This window comes from Tachyglossus aculeatus, chromosome 23 (genome assembly GCF_015852505.1).
Source record: "Tachyglossus aculeatus isolate mTacAcu1 chromosome 23, mTacAcu1.pri, whole genome shotgun sequence".
NCBI classification, from domain to species: domain Eukaryota; kingdom Metazoa; phylum Chordata; class Mammalia; order Monotremata; family Tachyglossidae; genus Tachyglossus; species Tachyglossus aculeatus.
This window is the reverse complement of record NC_052088.1, coordinates 1,250,471-1,267,551: the sequence shown is the minus strand read 5'-3', so window position 1 is coordinate 1,267,551 and position 17,081 is coordinate 1,250,471. Positions and strand designations below refer to the sequence as shown.

At 46.5% G+C, this 17,081-nt stretch overlaps 1 protein-coding gene across 1 annotated transcript in view; it reads left to right on the top strand.

Annotated features, from left to right (window-relative positions):
- The window catches only part of LOC119944513 (deubiquitinase DESI2-like), a 79,918-nt gene that overhangs the window by 39,729 nt on the left and 23,108 nt on the right, over positions 1–17,081 (top strand). The gene's annotated exons all lie outside the window — the stretch shown is intronic.

The window sequence follows — 17,081 nt, the reverse complement described above, 5'->3', positions numbered from 1 at the left end:
CTTTTCCCAGAATGACCTGGAGTTCTCCGTAACCCACAGGGGCTGGGAAAATGGCGGAAGTTGCGAGCCCGCCCTGGAGTTTGTTTGGATCTGGGTCTCAGAGAGCATCATTTTATCTCATGTTCCCTGTGTCCTCACACTGTTAGCCCCTTGAGGTTAGAGTTCAGGCCTACTACTTGGATTGTACTCTCCCAAGCACTTAGTACAGTGCTCTGCTCACAGGAAGAATTCAGTAATTATTATTGACTGCCTTCAAATCCTAAAGCCTTTCCTATGCACAATCTTGTCTAGTTCCCCTCACCCAAAGCAGCATGGCCTAGTGGAAAGAGCTTGGGATTGGGAGTCTGAAGTCCTGGGTTCCGATCCTGACCCTTTGCCTGCTGTGTGACCTTGGGTAAATCCCTTAAATTCTCTGGGACTCAGTTCCCTCATCTCTATGATTCAATACCTCCCAAGTGCTTTGTACAGTGCTTTGCATGCAGTAAGTGCTCAATGAATACGATTGAATAAATGAAGAGTAGGAGCCCCACGTGGGACAGGGATGGTGTCAGGCCTGATGCTCTTGTATCTACCCTGGCGCTTAGTACAGTGTTTGGTACCTAGTAAGAGCTTAACAAATGCCACCCTTATCATTTGGGCAACTAAAATCCAAGTGTTAACATTCAGGAGGAGGAGACTGGAGTTTCTAGCTTCGGTCTGAATTGTAGAAAGAGGAGACAGAGGCTAGGCTGCCAGTTCTGGAGAAATGGAATGGACGGCATTCAGACCAGCCTCCTTTAGATGGGGTGAATACAGCAGGGGGGCCTAGAGGGCAGGGAGGGAGGGTTGTAATCTGTTCCAGCTACAGTGCAGGTCACTGAGGGGCAGTGTCCATCCTTCACTGACCTGGGCCTCTCTTTCTCTGTTTAAAGACAGGAGGAGAGTGCAGTGCCTGATCTCTGAGCAGGAAACAAAGCAGGGATAGAGTCTCTGAGGATGAGAGAGAGATGCTTTTATGGGGCATAACTTCTTGAAAGTGAAGCACTAATGTGGTCTTTGTTAAGCGCATACTATGCACCAGGCACTGTACTAAGCGCTGGGTAGATACAAGCTAATAAAGTTGGACACAGTCCCTGGACCACCTGGAGCTCACAGTCTTCACCCCCATTTTGCAGATGAGAGAAGTGAGGTGAGACCGTGAATCTGTTGTTGGGTAGGGACCGTCTCTGTATGTTGCCGATTTGCACTTCCCAAGCACTTAGTACAGTGCTCTGCATACAGTAAGTGCTCAATAAATACAATTGAATGAATGAATGAACAAATGAGGCTGCAGGACAGAAGAGAGGTCAAGGCTACCAATACAACAGTGAGATTTACCGAATGCAGGGCACTGTACTAAGCACTTGGGAGAATACGAGATAATAGAGTTGGCAGACATAATCTCTGCCTTCAAGGAGTTTACAATCTAGAGTGCAGACATTAAAATAAGTTACAGATAGGGGAAATATGAAAGAGAAATTTGGGAATCATCCACATCGAGATCGTGGAAGCGATGTGAACCCCTCAGCTTCCCCAGAGAGCGAGGAGAGATCGGTAGACCCTTGAGGATTGGAACGGCTGTTTAATTTATGTGTAATCAGTATGGTGTTTTGTGCTTTGAAGTGCTTAGTGACTATTTGTGATCGCTGAAATCCTGATGGTAATAATAATTGGGACAGGGAGTCTGTGCTCAAAGGTAGAAGCTTTAAGCTTTAAGCACTGACCTAGAGAGAATTATTGGTTCACATCTTCCCCCACCCCGGGGAGGGAGGAAGCGGGAAGGGAAAGAGAAGGCGGGCAGGGAGGAGAGGTGGGACTAAGCAAGCCAGATGGAAGGGATTCTGAGAGGCGGATGGAAGATGGCCCGGGTGGCACGAGAGGAGGGTGTTGGCAGAATTCTATTTAGGATTGCCAGTGGAGGAAAGTGGCAAGGTCTATCTGGAATGACAATGGGAAGTTAGGTAGGATGGCATTTTGTCAAAGGGAAACAGCAGAGAGGCCTAGTGGAAAGAGCTTGGGCCTAGGTGTCAGAAGATGTGCGTTCTAATCCCGATTCCCCTAAGTGCTTGTTGGGTGACCCTGGGCAAGTCACTTCGCTGCACCTCTGTTCGCTCATCTGTCAAACTGGAATTCGATACCCATTCTCCCTCCCACTGTGAGCCCCTTGTGGGATGGGGACTGAGCCCACACTCATTATCTTGGCCCTACTACAGTACACAATAATAGTAGTGGAATTGGTTATTAATAATTATAATAATTAATAACAATAATAAGGGTGTACCTTGCGCCAAGCACTTTATAAAATACAAAATAATCAGGTCAGACCACAGTCCTTGACCCACTTGGGCTCACAGTTTAAGTGGGAGGGAGGACAGGTATTGAGCCCCCATTTTATAGGTGAGGAAACAGAGGCACAGAGATGTTAAGTGACTTGCCCAAGGACACACAGCAAGCTAGTGTCAGAGCTGGGGTTAGAACTCAGGTCCTCTGACTCCCCAGCCTGTGCTCTTTCCATTAGACCACACTGCTTCCCATAGGCACATAGTAAGCACTTAATACAAATTATTCTTATGATCATTTTTGTGGTAGTTGCTAAGTGCTTACTTTGTGCTAACCATTGGGGTAGATACAAGATTTTCAGGTTGGGCATAGTCCCCTTCCCATGTGGGGCTCACAGTCTAAATAGGAGGGAGTAGGATTCAGTCCTCTTTTTACAGAAGGGGAAATTGAGGTACAGAGAAGTTCTGACTTGCCCAAGGTCTCCCAGTAGACAAATGGTGGAGCCGGGATGAGAACCCGGATACTGTGCCCCCCAGATCCATGCTCTTTCCACTAGGTCACACTGCTTCCCTGCAGAGGCTGTGAGGTCCTCAGCAGAACTGTTAATAATAGTAATGATAATTATGGTACTTGTTAAGCACTTACTATGTGTCAGGCACTGTTCTAAGGGCTGGGGTAGGTACAAGGTGATTAGGTTGTCTCACATGGGGCTCACAGTCTTAATCCACATTTTACAGATGAGGCAACTGAGACACAGAGAACTGAAGTGACTTGCCCAAAGTCACAAAGCTGACAAGTGGCTGAGCTGGGATTAGAACCCATGACCTCTGACTCCCAATCCCGGGCTCTTGCCACTAAGCCATGCTGCTTCTGTAAATGCTCAATAAATAATAATAATAATAATAATAATAATGGCATTTATTAAGCACTTACTATGTACAAAGCACTGTTCTAAGCACTGGGGAGGTTACAAAGTGATCAGATTGTCCCACTGGGGGGCTCACAGTCTTAATCCCCATTTTCCAGATGAGGGAACTGAGGCACAAAGAAGTTAAGTGATTTGCCCAAAGTCACACAGCTGACAATTGGCGGAGTTGGGATTTGAACCCATGATCTCTGACTCCAAAGCCCAGGCTCTTTTCCATTGAGCTACACTGCTTCTCTTACGATTGACTGATTGATTGATTGATTGATTGAGCTCGCTGTAGAAGTAATGTGGTCTGGTGGTTAGAGCCCCGGCCTGAGAGCCAGAGGGACCTGGGTTGTAATCTCAGCTCCACTACTAGTCTGCTGTGTGACTTTGGGCAAATCCCTTCACTTCTCTGTTCCTCATCTGTTAAATGGGGATTAATACTGTGAGCCCCACATAATAATAATATTGATGGTATTTGTTAAGCGCTTACTATGTGTATAGCACTGTTCTAGTGCTGGGGGGATACAAGGTCATCAGGTTGTCCCACGTGGGGCTCACAGTCTTAACCCCCATTTTGGGGATGGGGACTTGAAGTGACTTGCCCAAGGTCATCCAGCAGGTGAGGGGTGGAGTCGACATTAGAACCCATGACCTTCTGACTCCAAGGCCTATGCACTATCCACTAGCCCAGGCTGCCAGAAACCCTAGAAAGCTGGAAAACCAGGAGACTGTGGCAGGAAAGGATACTGTGGCTGATCTCTAAGTGGCGGGTGTTGAAATAGGCTCCATTGAATCTGGAGAGTAGGAGGATACCAGAGCCAAAGGATGATGATGATGATGGGTTTTTTTAAGTGTTTACTACATGCCAAGCACTGTTCTAAGCACTGGGGTAGATCAAGCACTTAGTACAGTGCTCTGCACACAATAGTCACTCAATAAATATGATTGAATGAGTGAATGAATACAGGGTAATCAGGTTGTCCCACGTGGGGCTCATAGTCTTAATCCCCATTTTCCAGATGAGGTAACTAAGGCACAGATTCAAATGGTCGGATAGAACTATGGAGATAATGAGAGCTCTCTCTCTCTCTCTCTCTCTCTCTCTCTCTCTCTCTCTCTCTCTCTCTCCCACTCTCTCTCTCCCTCTCTCTCTCTCCCTCTCTCTCTCCTCCCCGCCCCCCGCTCCCCGGTAAGGCCCCTGGTGAAAGGGGATGTGTGATGTCAAGTCACTTTAGTGGATACAGGATATCAATGTATTTTATGGAGAGAGAGAGAGAGAGAGAGAGAGAGAGAGAGGGAGAGAGATGGAGATATGATAGATGGATAGAAGCAATGTGGCCTAGTGAATAGAGCCTGGGAATCAGAAGACCTGGGTCCTAATCTTGGCTCCCTCACTTGTCTGTTGTGTGACCTTGGTCAAGTCACTTCTCTGTGCTTCAGTTACCTCATCTGTAAAATGTAAGACTGAGAGCCCTATGTGGAACGGGGACTGTGTCCAACCCGATTAGATTGTATCTATCCCAGCATTTAGTACAGTGCCCTACACAAAGTGCTAAACAAATGCCACAATTGTTATTATATACATATGCATTTATTTATCTCAATGCTCGACCCCTTCTCTAGACTGTAAACTTTTTGTGGGCAGGGAACGTACCTGCTAACTCTGTTGTAGCGTACTCTCTTGAGCGCTTAGTACAGTGCCCTGCACATAGTAAGCCCTCAATAAATACGACTGATGATGATGCCCTGCCAGAGCCCTGCCTCAATAAATACGACTGATGATGCTGCTGCTGTGGTTGGTTTTTCCAGTCCAGTATGTGATCCAACTTGGGCAGCCCGGGGAAAAAGGTTGGATCGCGCTGCCAGGACTCGAAATAGACCTGGACGGAAAGAGGCTGATGAAGCAACTGGAGGTGGGCCTGGGATCCCACAGCACTAGAATTCTCGTTCTAAAGGACACACAGGCAGTGTAGATTCATCAGTGCTTTGGGGATTTTTGCAGCTTTGGTCTATTTCAATGCCTCTCCTAAGCGCTTAGTACAGTGCTAAGTGCTTAGTACACTGCCCGGCACACAGTAAGCGCTCAGTAAATATGACTGAATGAATTGAATGAAAGAGGAGGGAGACAGTGAAAGAGGAGGTATGCCAAGGGTGGCCACATCCAGAGATGCAGCATGGCCTGGTGGCTAGAGCTCAGGCCCGGGAGTCAGAAGGACATGAGTTCTGATCCCGGCTTCACCACTTGTCTGCTGTGGGACCTTGGACAAATCACTTCACTTCTCTGGGCCTCAGTTCCCTCATCTGTAAAATGGGGATTAAAACCGTGCGGACAGAGAGCTTGTCTACCCATTCCATTCTATTGTACTCTCCCAAGTACTTAGTAATAATAATCATGATGGTATTTGTTAAGCGCTTACTATGTGCCAAGCACTGTTCTAAGTGCTGGGGTAGATACATGGTAATCCGGTTGTCCCATGCGGGGCTCACAATCTTTAATCCCCATTTTCAGATGAGGTAACTGAGGCACAGAGAAGTTAAGTAACTTGCCCAAAGTCACACAGCTGACAAGTGGCAGAGCTGGGATTAGAACCCATGACTTCTGACTCCGAAGCCAGTGCTCTTTCCATTGAGCTGTGCTTCTCTTCTCTTCTCTTCTCTTCTCTTTTCTCTTCTCTTCTCTTCTCTTCTCTTCTCTTCTCCTCTCCTCTCCTCTCCTCTCCTCTCCTCTCCTCTCCTCTCCTCTCCTCTCCTCTCCTCTCCTCTCCTCTCCTCTCCTCTCCTCTCCTCTCCTCTCCTCTCCTCTCCTCTCTCCTCTCTCCTCTCCCCTCTCTCCTCTCTCCTCTCTCCTCTCTCCTCTCTCCTCTCTCCTCTCTCCTCTCTCCTCTCTCCTCTCTCCTCTCTCCTCTCTCCTCTCTCCTCTCTCCTCTCTCCCCTCCCCAGTACAGTGCTCTTCCCACACTAAGCGCTCAATAAATACTATTGATCGATCATTTGCACGTCTCTTTGGGTGGTGCCCTCTAGGATTCAGCCACTGCCTCCAGCAGTTTGTGATGGGTTGTCCTTAGGATTTGGGATAATCCTCGAGGTCTATTGGGTTGGGAGGGAAGTGGGAGCTTATGCTAGCTCCTACATCCAGGTTTCTTATTGGTCCCGTAGCAAGACTGTTTGGGATCAGTGAGAACCAGCCCCATTGCACAGCTCGATTTCATCCCATCGATCAGACGGGTCACCCCGTCCCAGACCCCATCAGCCATGCTGACATAGGTAAACTTAGACTCTTAATGAACTCTTCAGGGGAGTCCAACTTCCTAAGCCATTCCCAGAGTCTAGATCTATTGACGGTGTAGGGTGTTCTTATAAGGTCGAAGAAGGTTGTCTTCTTGCTTCTTTTAATAATATTTGTTAAGTGCTTACTGTGGGTTAGGCACTGTACTAAGTGCTGGGCAGATGCAAGCTAAACAGGTTACTACCATCCACATCCCACATGTGTCTCTCATTCTTCATCCCCATTTTACAGATGGGGTCCGGAGAAGAGAAGTGACTCACCCAAGGTCACGCAACAGACACATGGCAGAGCTGGGATTAGAACCCAGGTCCTTCTGACTCCCAAGTCCATGCTCTATCCACTAGGACATGCTGCTTCTCCCTTTTTCTTTTCCTATGTCAGATATCTTTCGTGCCACACTGTGATCTGAAGCCACGTCAGAATTCCATATTCTTGAGTAGTTCACCCAGAAGGACTTGGGCTAGTATTTTGAAGCAGCGTGGCTTAGTGGCAACAACACAGACTTGGGAGTCAGAGGACCTGGCTTCTAATTCTGGCTCCACCGCTTGGTGTTTTGTGACCTTGGGCAAGTTGCTTAAACTTTCTGTGCCTCAGTTTCCTCACTGTAAATTGGAGATTCAAAACTTTTCAAATACTTGTTTTCCCTCTTACTTAGACTGTCAGCCCCGTGTGGGACAGGGACCATGTCCAGCCTGATCAACTTGTATCCATGTTTGATATGTAGCAAACACTTAACAAATAGCATAATAATTATTATTATGATTACCTTGCCATCATCATCATCATCAATCGTATTTATTGAGCGCTTACTATGTGCAGAGCACTGTACTAAGTGCTTGGGAAGTACAAATTGGCAACATATAGAGATAGTCCCTACCCAACAGTGGGCTCACAGTCTAAAAGGGGAAGACAGAGAACAAAACCAAACATACTAACAAAATAAAATAAATAGAATAGATATGTACAAGTAAAATAAATAAATAGAGTAATAAATATGTACAAACATATATACATATATACAGGTGCTGTGGGGAAGGGAAGGAGGTAAGAAGGGGGGGATGGAGAGGGGGACGAGGGGGAGAGGAAGGAAGGGGCTCAGTCTGGGAAGGCCTCCTGGAGGAGGTGAGCTCTCAGTAGGGCCTTGAAGGGAGGAAGAGAGCTAGCTTGGCGGATGGGCAGAGGGAGGGCATTCCAGGCCCGGGGGATGACGTGGGCCGGGGCTCGATGGCGGGACAGGCGAGAACGAGGTACGGTGAGGAGATTAGCAGCGGAGGAGCGGAGGGTGCGGGCTGGGCTGCAGAAGGAGAGAAGGGAGGTGAGGTAGGAGGGGGCGAGGTGATGGAGAGCCTTGAAGCCGAGGGTGAGGAGTTTCTGCCTGATGCGCAGATTGATTGGTAGCCACTGGAGATTTCTGAGGAGGGGAGTGATATGCCCAGAGCGTTTCTGGACAAAGATAATCCGGGCAGCAGCATGAAGTATGGATTGAAGTGGAGAGAGACAAGAGGATGGGAGATCAGAGAGAAGGCTGATGCAGTAGTCCAGACGGGATAGGATGAGAGCTTGAATGAGCAGGGTAGCGGTATGGATGGAGAGGAAAGGGCGGATCTTGGCAATGTTGGCATCGCTGGCATCGCTTGCCAGCGATGGAGACTAATGAGATATCTTGAGAATCGTTGCAATATGCCATTTTATGGTATTTGTTAAGAGCTCAGTATGTGTCTAGAGAAGTGCAGTGACTTGCCCAAGGTCAGGCAGCAGACAGGTGACGGGGTGGGATTAGAACCCAGGTCTCTCTGACTCCCAGGCCCAGGTTCTATCCACTAGGCCACTTGAGAAAGAGTTTAAGCAGGGAGTCCCTGTCTTCCTTGCAGATAATAACAACAATAATAATTACGGACTTTTTAAGTGCTTACTCTGTGCCAAGTACTGTTCTAAACAATGGATCTCAGCAGGGCCTGGGGGCTTTTCCAGTTTTCATGGCTGTTCCACTTCTTTGCCTTCCCTAAGGCCTCTTTTCCTTTTCTTCGATTCTTTTGCGTCACCCTGACTTGCTCCCTTTATTCATTGTTCCCCCCTGCCCCACCTCAGCAGTTATGTACCTATCTGCAATTTCATTTATTTCTATTCATGTCTGTCTCCCCCTCTAGCCTGCAAGCTCTTTGTGGGCAGGGACTGTGTCTGTTAGATTGTTATACTGGACTCTCCAAAGTGCTTAGCACAGTGCTCTGCTCAATACATACAGTTGATGTACTGACAAGAAGTTTTTCTAAATTTTGAACAGATTCCTCTTGACATCTAGGGCTCCCCTGACTAAACCCTTTATTCTCCCTTCTTCCATTCTCTTCTATGTCATCCTTGCAGTTGGGTTTGCCTCCTTTTTGCCTCCCTGCCTCAGCCCCAAAGCACTTATGTCCATATCCACAATTTATTCATTTATATAAATATCTGTCTCCCCCTCTAGAGTGTAAACCCATTGCAGGCAGGGAACATGTCTCTGCATGGCGGGGAATCCCCCTCCTTCTCCTCCTCATCACTGTGGTATTTGTTAAGCTCTTTGTGCCCCACACTGTATTAAGCGCTGGGGTGGCTACAAGTAAATAAGGTTAGACATGGTCCCTGTCCCACATGGGGTTTACAGTCTTAATCCCTATTTTACAGATGAGGTAACTGAGTCACAGAGAAGTGAAATGACTTGCCCAAAGAGATTTGCGTCCTCGGCTGTTGCTGTGGTTGTGTGCGTGTTCTCGCAAAGACTAGCTGTCGTTTGTTTTCCTGCTCGTCTGGAAACTGAAGGCAACTTTCTATTAAAAATATAAAGCAGCCCTGCCAGAGTCAGTAGAACTCGAGCCAGGCCATTTCTGAGCCAGATCGGTCATCAACAAATTAAACGATCAGTGGAATTTAATGAGCACTTGCTGTGTGCAGAGCACCGTATTAAGTGCTCTGGAGAGTACAAGAGAGTTGATAGAAATGATCCCTGCCCTCAAGGAATTTATAGGATTCTGTCTCTGACAAAGGCAACAGAATTCTTGGAAGTGTCTTTAGATGATTTGCCTTGTTGACATCTGGGATGTGTCTTCCAACCTAGAAGCAGCATGGCCTAGTGTAAAGCACACGGGCCTGGGAGACAGGACACGTGGGTTCTAACCCCGACTCTGCCATTTATCTACTGCATGACCCTGGGCAAGTCACTTATTTTCTCTTCACCTTGGTTTCCTCATCTGTAAAATGGGATTTAAATGTGTGTTCTCCCCTGCCCTTTTAGACTGTGAGCACTGTGTGGGACAGGGACTATGTCTGATCTGATTGTATTGTCTTTACTGCAACGCTTGGCCCAGTGCTTGGAACACAACAAGCACTTAATAAATACCACTGTTATTAATCTTAATGCTTTCCTCTACTTTTTTATGGAATCTGTTAAGCACTTACATTGTGCCAGGCATCGTATTGAGCTCTAGGGTGGATACAAGCGAATCGGTTTGGACAAAGTCCCTGTCTCACTTGGGGCTCACAGTCTTAACCCGTTTTACAGATGAGGGAACTGAGGCCCAGAGAAGTGAAGTGACTCATCCAAGGCCACACGGCAGATACGTGGTGAAGCCAGGATTAGAACCCAGGTCCTTCTTTCTCCCAGGCCCATGCTCTATCCACTTGGCCATGCTACTTCTCTACCCTTCCCTTGAGTAATCTCTTATCTCAAGTTCATTAATTTGTTCAAACCCCTCTTAAACTGACTGAACCTTTTGACCTACCCAGCTCCCTAGGGTAACAAATTCCATGCATATTCACAGGAAGCAGTATGGCCTAGTGGATAAAGCATGGGCCTGGAAGTCAGAAGGACCTGCATTCTAATAGCTCCATCTCTTGTCTGCTGTGTGACCTTGGGCATATCACTTAACTCCTCTGTGCCTTATCTCCCTCAACTGTAAAATGGGGATTAAGACTTTGAGGCCCCATGTGGGACGTAGATCGTATTCAAACTGTTTAGCTCACTGCGGGCAGTGAACATGACTACTAATTCTGTTGTATCGTATTCTCCCAAGTACTTAGTCCAGTGCTCTGCACATAGTAAATGCTCAATAAGTACCACTGATTGATTAGCTTGTATCCACCTCAGTGCTTAGGATAGCACCTGGCACATAGTAAGCACTTAATACCACAAAAAAATTCTAACCATTGTGGCAAGACATGATGGCTTCTTTTGTTTGTCTTGTATGTGCCCCATTCCCAATTCAGTGAGTGCCTCTTCAACATTCTGTCATGGAATTGGGTGGACAAAATTCCACACTTCCCTTATCCATACCCTTTCATACACATGTAATTTCAATCATGTCTCTTCTCGACCTCCACCTTTCCAGAATATGAGTCTTAATCATTTCTACCTACTGACAGGTTCTGTCTAAGGCGGCCCTTCTCTGTAATTTCTCCAACTCTCTAATGCCCTTCCTTTCTAGACTGTAAGCCCGGTGTGGGCAGGGATTGTCTCTATTGCTGGATTGTACTCTCCAAGTGCTTAGTACAGTGCTCTGCACACAGTAAGCACTCAATAAATACGATTGAATGAATGAATAAGGCAAAATAGCCAGAACTGCATAAAGCACAGGGGACAAGGTGATGGAGCGCTTTAAAGCCAACAGTGAGGAGTTTTTATTTGATACGGAGGTTGATAGGCAGCCACTGGAGGTTTTTGAGGAGAGGAGTGATGTGCCCTGAAAGTTTCTGTAGAAAGATTATCTGGGCAGTAGAGTGGAGTATGGATTGAAGTGGGGAGAGGTAGGAATTCAGGAGGTCAGAAAGTGGGCTGATGGCAGTAATCCAGTTGGGATAGGATGAGTGATTGAACTAACCTGGTAGCAGTTTGGATGGAAAGGAAAGGGCGGATCTTGGAGATGTATTGAAGGTGAGACCGACAGACTTCGGTGATTACATGTATGAGGTGAATGAGAGAGTGGAGCCAAGGATGACACCGAGATTAGGGGCTTGTGAGACGGGAAGGATGGATATGCCGTTGACAGTGATGGAAAAGTTCGGGAGAGGTCAGGGTGTGGGTGGAAAGATAAGGAGCTCAGTTTTGGACATGTTGAGTGTGAGGTGGCGAAAGGACATCCAAATAGAAATGTCCTGGAGGCAGGAGGAGATGCAAGCCTAGAGGGAGGGAGAGAGAACAGGGGAGTAGATACAGATTTGGATGTTATCCGCATAGAGATGGTAATTGAAGCCTTGGGAGTGAATGAGTTCTGCAAGGGAGTGAGTGTAGATGGAGAATAGAAGGGGACCCAGAACTGAACCTTGAGGGACTTCTACAGTTAGGGGATGGGAGTGGAGGAGGAGCCCATGAAGGACACTGAGAATGAACAGTCAAAGAGGTAAGAGGAGAACCAAGAAGCCAAGTCCGTGAAGCCAAGGTTGGGTAACATATCGAGGAGAAGGGGATGGTCCACATTGTCAAAGGCAGTTGAGTGGTCGAGGAGGAATAGGTTGGAGTAGGAGCCATTGGATTTGTCAAGAAGGAGATCATTGATGAGCTGGGTTCTAATCCTGGTTCTGCCACTTGCCTGCTGGGTGACTTTGGGCAAGTCACTTCACTTCTCCAGATCTCAAAGTCCCCACTGCAAAATGGGGATTCAATACCTGTTCTCCCTCTGAATCCCATGTGAGACAGGGACTGTGTCCAACCTGATTAACTTGTATCCACCCCAGTGCTTAGAACAATGTTTGGCACAGAGTAAGCACCTAACAAATGTAATAATAAAAAAGATAATAATAGTAATAGCTCAGGTTACAGCTATCCCATGATATACACAACCCAGAGAAACAGCTACTATGATTTGCGCCCTCAGCCCACGACACATACAAGATACAGTCATTGTTCTTTGACATCTTGCCAATTTAATCAGATTATTGAAAGAGGAAGTTAAATTGTACTCCCCATTACCACCTAAAGTCTGGGGATTTAGGTGTCCTGTGAAGATTCACAGTGGATAAAAATCTTTCAAGTAGAGACCCTGTTTGGACGGGGGCAGTTCGAAGGCTAGAAGGAGTTAGCTGGTTACAAGGTGTTTTATGAGGACAGGAAGGCTGTTTTTCAGTCTAAACTGGACAAATTGCTAAAGTTGAAGGCGAGAAGCAAACCGCTCCAGTCAGCAGAACAAGCTTCTATTTTTCGGCCTCCTGCAGAGATTCATGATTATACCATGACTCCTCATTTAGTTAATACTATGTTTAGCAAAGATTAAACAATAGTTTAGTGATAGCACATGAAAACTCCCATTTCCTCTTCTCCCGCTCCCTTCTGTGTCATTTCTTCACCCCTCCCTCAGCCACGGCACTTTCATCCATCACTGAAATTTCTATTAATGTCTGTCTCTCCATCTAGACAGTAAGCTTGATGTGGGCAGGGAATGTGTCTACCGGCTCTGTTATTTAGTACTCTCTCAAGTGCTTAGTACAGTGCTCTGCACACAGTAAGTGCTCAATAAATACCATTGATTGACTGATACTTTTCCAGAGGTTTCGGAGTAGATCCCGATTTATACTATGTAGTCAATGGGGGATGGATCCCATAAGACAGCATTTTTTATGGTATTTGCTAAGTGCTTACTATATGCCAGGCACTGTACTAAGTGCTGAATACAGCCTCAGCTCTTTGAGGTGTTCGTGCTATTTATCCGCATGCACCATATGGTTCTAAAGTTAATCAGTTGATCAATAATAGCGCTCCCTCTATCTTGGACTGTAAACCCCATGTGGGACGAGGACTTTGCCTGATCATATTGTATCTCCCCAGGGCTTAGTACAGTTCTTGACACAGAGAAGCAGTGTGGCTCAGTGGAAAGAGCATGGGCTTTGGAGTCAGAGGTCATGGGTTCAAATCCCAGCTCCGGCACTTGTCAGCTGTGTAACTTTGGGCAAGTCACTTAACTTCTCTGTGCCTCAGTTACCTCATCTGTAATATGGGGATTAAGACTGTGAGCCCCCGTGGGACAACCTGATCACCTTGTAACCTCCCCAGTGCTTAGAACAGTGCTTTGCACATAGTAAGTGCTTAATAAATGCCATCATTATTATTATTATAGCAAATGCTTAAAAATACTATAATTACTACCATTATTATTATAATAAAAAACCATCTTGGGGGAAGGTAGACAAGAAGGATTTTATTTTCAGTGGCCATCATGTCTTCTTTTTGATCAATTCAAAGCACTGAGGGATGGGAGTGGAGGAAAGGCATTCTTTTTGCCTCAGTCCATCCATCGGTGGTATTTAATGAGCTCCTTCCATGTGCATAGTACCATACTAAGCGCTTAGGAGGGCACACTAAGAAGCAGCGTGCCTCAGTGGAAAGAGCCCAGGCTTGGGAGTCAGAGGTAATGGGTTCTGATCCCAGCTCCGCCACTTGTCAGCTGTGTGACTTTGGGCAAGTCACTTAACTTTTCTGCGCCTCAGTTACCTCATCTGTAAAATGGGAATTATGACTGTGAGCCCCACGTGGGACAGCCTGATCACCTTGTATCCCCCAAGCGCTTAGAACAGTACTTTGCACATAGTAAGCACTTAACAAATACCATTATTATTATTATTATTATTATTATTATTATTACATTATAGTTGAGTTGGTAGGGTTGTTTTTCTGAAGTGTTCACAAGCCCCTCTTGGAAAGCCAAAGGGGAACTGAGATCCTGGCAAAAGAATGATTTGTCCAGGGCCAAAGGAAGGCGAGCTTGTTGTTGGCAGGGAACGTGACTACCAACTCTGTTATATTGTACCTTCCAAACGCTTAGTGCAGTGCTCTGCACACAGTAAGTGCTCAATAAAAACCATTGATTGACTTGATTGATTATATTAACATCTATCTCCCCCTCTAGATTGTAAACTCACTGTGGGCAGGGAACAGTCTAAGAACTTTGTTCTGTTGGATTCTCCCAAGCATTTAGTACAGTGCTCTGCACCAAGTGCTCAGTAAATACCATTGATGGATTGGTGGATTGATTGATTGATTTTAATGTCTGTCTCCCCGTCTAGACTGTAAGCTCATTGTGGGCGGGGAATATGTCTACCAACTCTGTTACATTGTATTCTCCCAAGCGCTTAGTGCAGTGCTCTGCACACAGTAAGCATTCAGTGAGTACCATTGATGGATCGATTGATTGATTTCTATTGATGTCTACGCCCCCCTCTAAACTGCAAGCTTGGGTAAGAAACGGGTCTACCACCTCTGTTCTGTTGGATTTTCTCAAGTGCTTAGTGCAGTGCTCTATAAATGCTCAATAAATGCCATGGATTGACTTAAAACTAATCTCATCTCCTATTTTAATAATAATAATAATAATTATGGTGTTTCTTAAGCGCTTACTAGCAGCGTGACTCAGTGGAAAGAGCCCGGGCTTTGGAGTCAGAGGTCATGGGTTCAAATCCTGACTCCGCCAATTGTCAGCTGTACTTTGGGCAAGTCACTTAACTTCTCTGGGCCCCAGTTACCCCATCTGTAAAATGGGGATGAAGACTGTGAGCCCCGTGTGGGACAACCTGATCACCTTGTAACCTCCTCAGCGCTTAGAACAGTGCTTTGCACGGGTCCTGCCGTCGACCCCCGGCCCACGTCATCCCCCTGGCCTGGATTGCCCTCCCTCCACACATCCGCCAAGCTAGCTCTCTTCCTTCCTTCAAGGCCCTGCTGGGAGCTCACCTCCTCCAGGAGGCCTTCCCAGACTGAGCCCCCTCCTTCCTCTCCCCCTCCTCTCCCCTCCATCCCCCCAGCCTTGCCTCCTTCCCTACCCCACAGCACCTGTATATATGTATATGTTTGTACGAACTTGTACTTCCCAAGCGCTTAGTACAGTGCTCTGCACACAGTAAGCGCTCAATAAATACGATTGATTGATTGATTACTCTATTTATTTTACTTGTACATATCTATTCTATTTATTTTATTTTGTTAATATATTTTGTTTTGTTCTCTGTCTCCCCCTTCTAGATTGTGAGCCCACTGTTGGGTAGGGACCGTCTCTATATGTTGCCAACTTGTACTTCCCAAGCGCTTAGTACAGTGCTCTGCACGCAGTGAGCACTCAATAAATATGATTGATTGATTGATTGATATATGTATACATGTTTGTTCGCATTTATTACTCTATTTATTCTACTTGTACATACCTGTTCTATTAATTTTTTGTTAATATGTTTTGTTCTCTGTCTCCCCCTTCTAGACTGTGAGCCCACTGTTGGGTAGGGACCGTCTCTATATGTTACCAACTTGTACTTCCCAAGCATTTAGTACAGTGCTCTGCACACAGTAAGCGCTCAATAAATACGATTGATTGATTTGCACATAGTAAGTGCTTAATAAATGCCATTATTATTATCATCACTATTATTATGTGCCAAGCACTGCACTAAGTGCTGGAATGGATGCAAGCAAATCAGGTTGAACACAGTCCCTATCCCATGTGGGGCTCATGGTCTTACTCCCATTTGACAGATGAGGTCACTGAGGCCCAGAGAAGTGAAGTGACTTGCCCAAGGTCACACAGCAGACAAGTGGCAGAGCCGAGATTAGAACCCATGACTTCATAACTCCCCGGCCCGGGCTCTACCTCCATGCCATGCTGCTTCTCCGACCTCAAACTTGGGCCTTGAAGAACATATGGATAGACTCCCCACTTTAGGCCTTCAGAATCAATGAGTGGTATTTATTGAGCATTTACCGTGTACAGGGAGCACTGTACTAAGCACTTGGGAGAGTCCAGTGCAACAGATTTGGTAGACATGTTCCAGGCCCACAACGAGCTGACAGACTGAGCACCCCCAATCCTTCCCCTCCTTGCCTCCCCACAGGGAACCACTGTTCTGCCGTAGGTCCATTTTGGCCAGTGGGGCCGGTGATATAATAATAATAATGATAATGGCATCTATTAAGCACTTACTATGTGCAAAGCACTGTTCTAAGCGCTGAAGCACTGTTCCAAGCGCTGAATGAGAGGGGATCTTGGCTCTTCAGTGGCCACGAGAGCCGATGGGCCGTGGACGAATCTCATGGCAAAGTGGAGGGAGCCTGGGCCTGGGAGTCAGAAGGTCATGGGTTCTAATCCCGGCTCTGCCACATGTCTACTGTGTGACCTTGGGCAAGTCATGTCACTTCTCTGGGCCTCAGTTACCACATCTATAAAATGGGGATTAAGACTGTGAGCCTCATGTGGGACAGGGACTGTTTCCGACCTGATTAGCTTGTATCTAACCCAACGCTTAGTTCAGTGCCTGGCACGTAGCACTTTCTAGACTGTGAGCCTGTTGTTGGATAGGGACCATCTCTATATGTTGCTAACTTGTACTTCCCAATCACCTAGTACAGTGCTCTGCACACAGTAAGCGTTCAATTAAATACGCTTGAGTGAATGAAATACCATGATACCACAATATATTATGAAAAGCGGCACGGCCTAGTGGATAGAGCGTGGGCCTGGGAGTCAAAGGTTCTGATCCTGGCTCTCCCACTTACCTGCTATGTGACCTTGGGCATGTCACTTCACTTCTGTGGGCCTTGGTTCCCTCATCTGTAAATCAGGGAGTGAGACAGTGAGCCACATA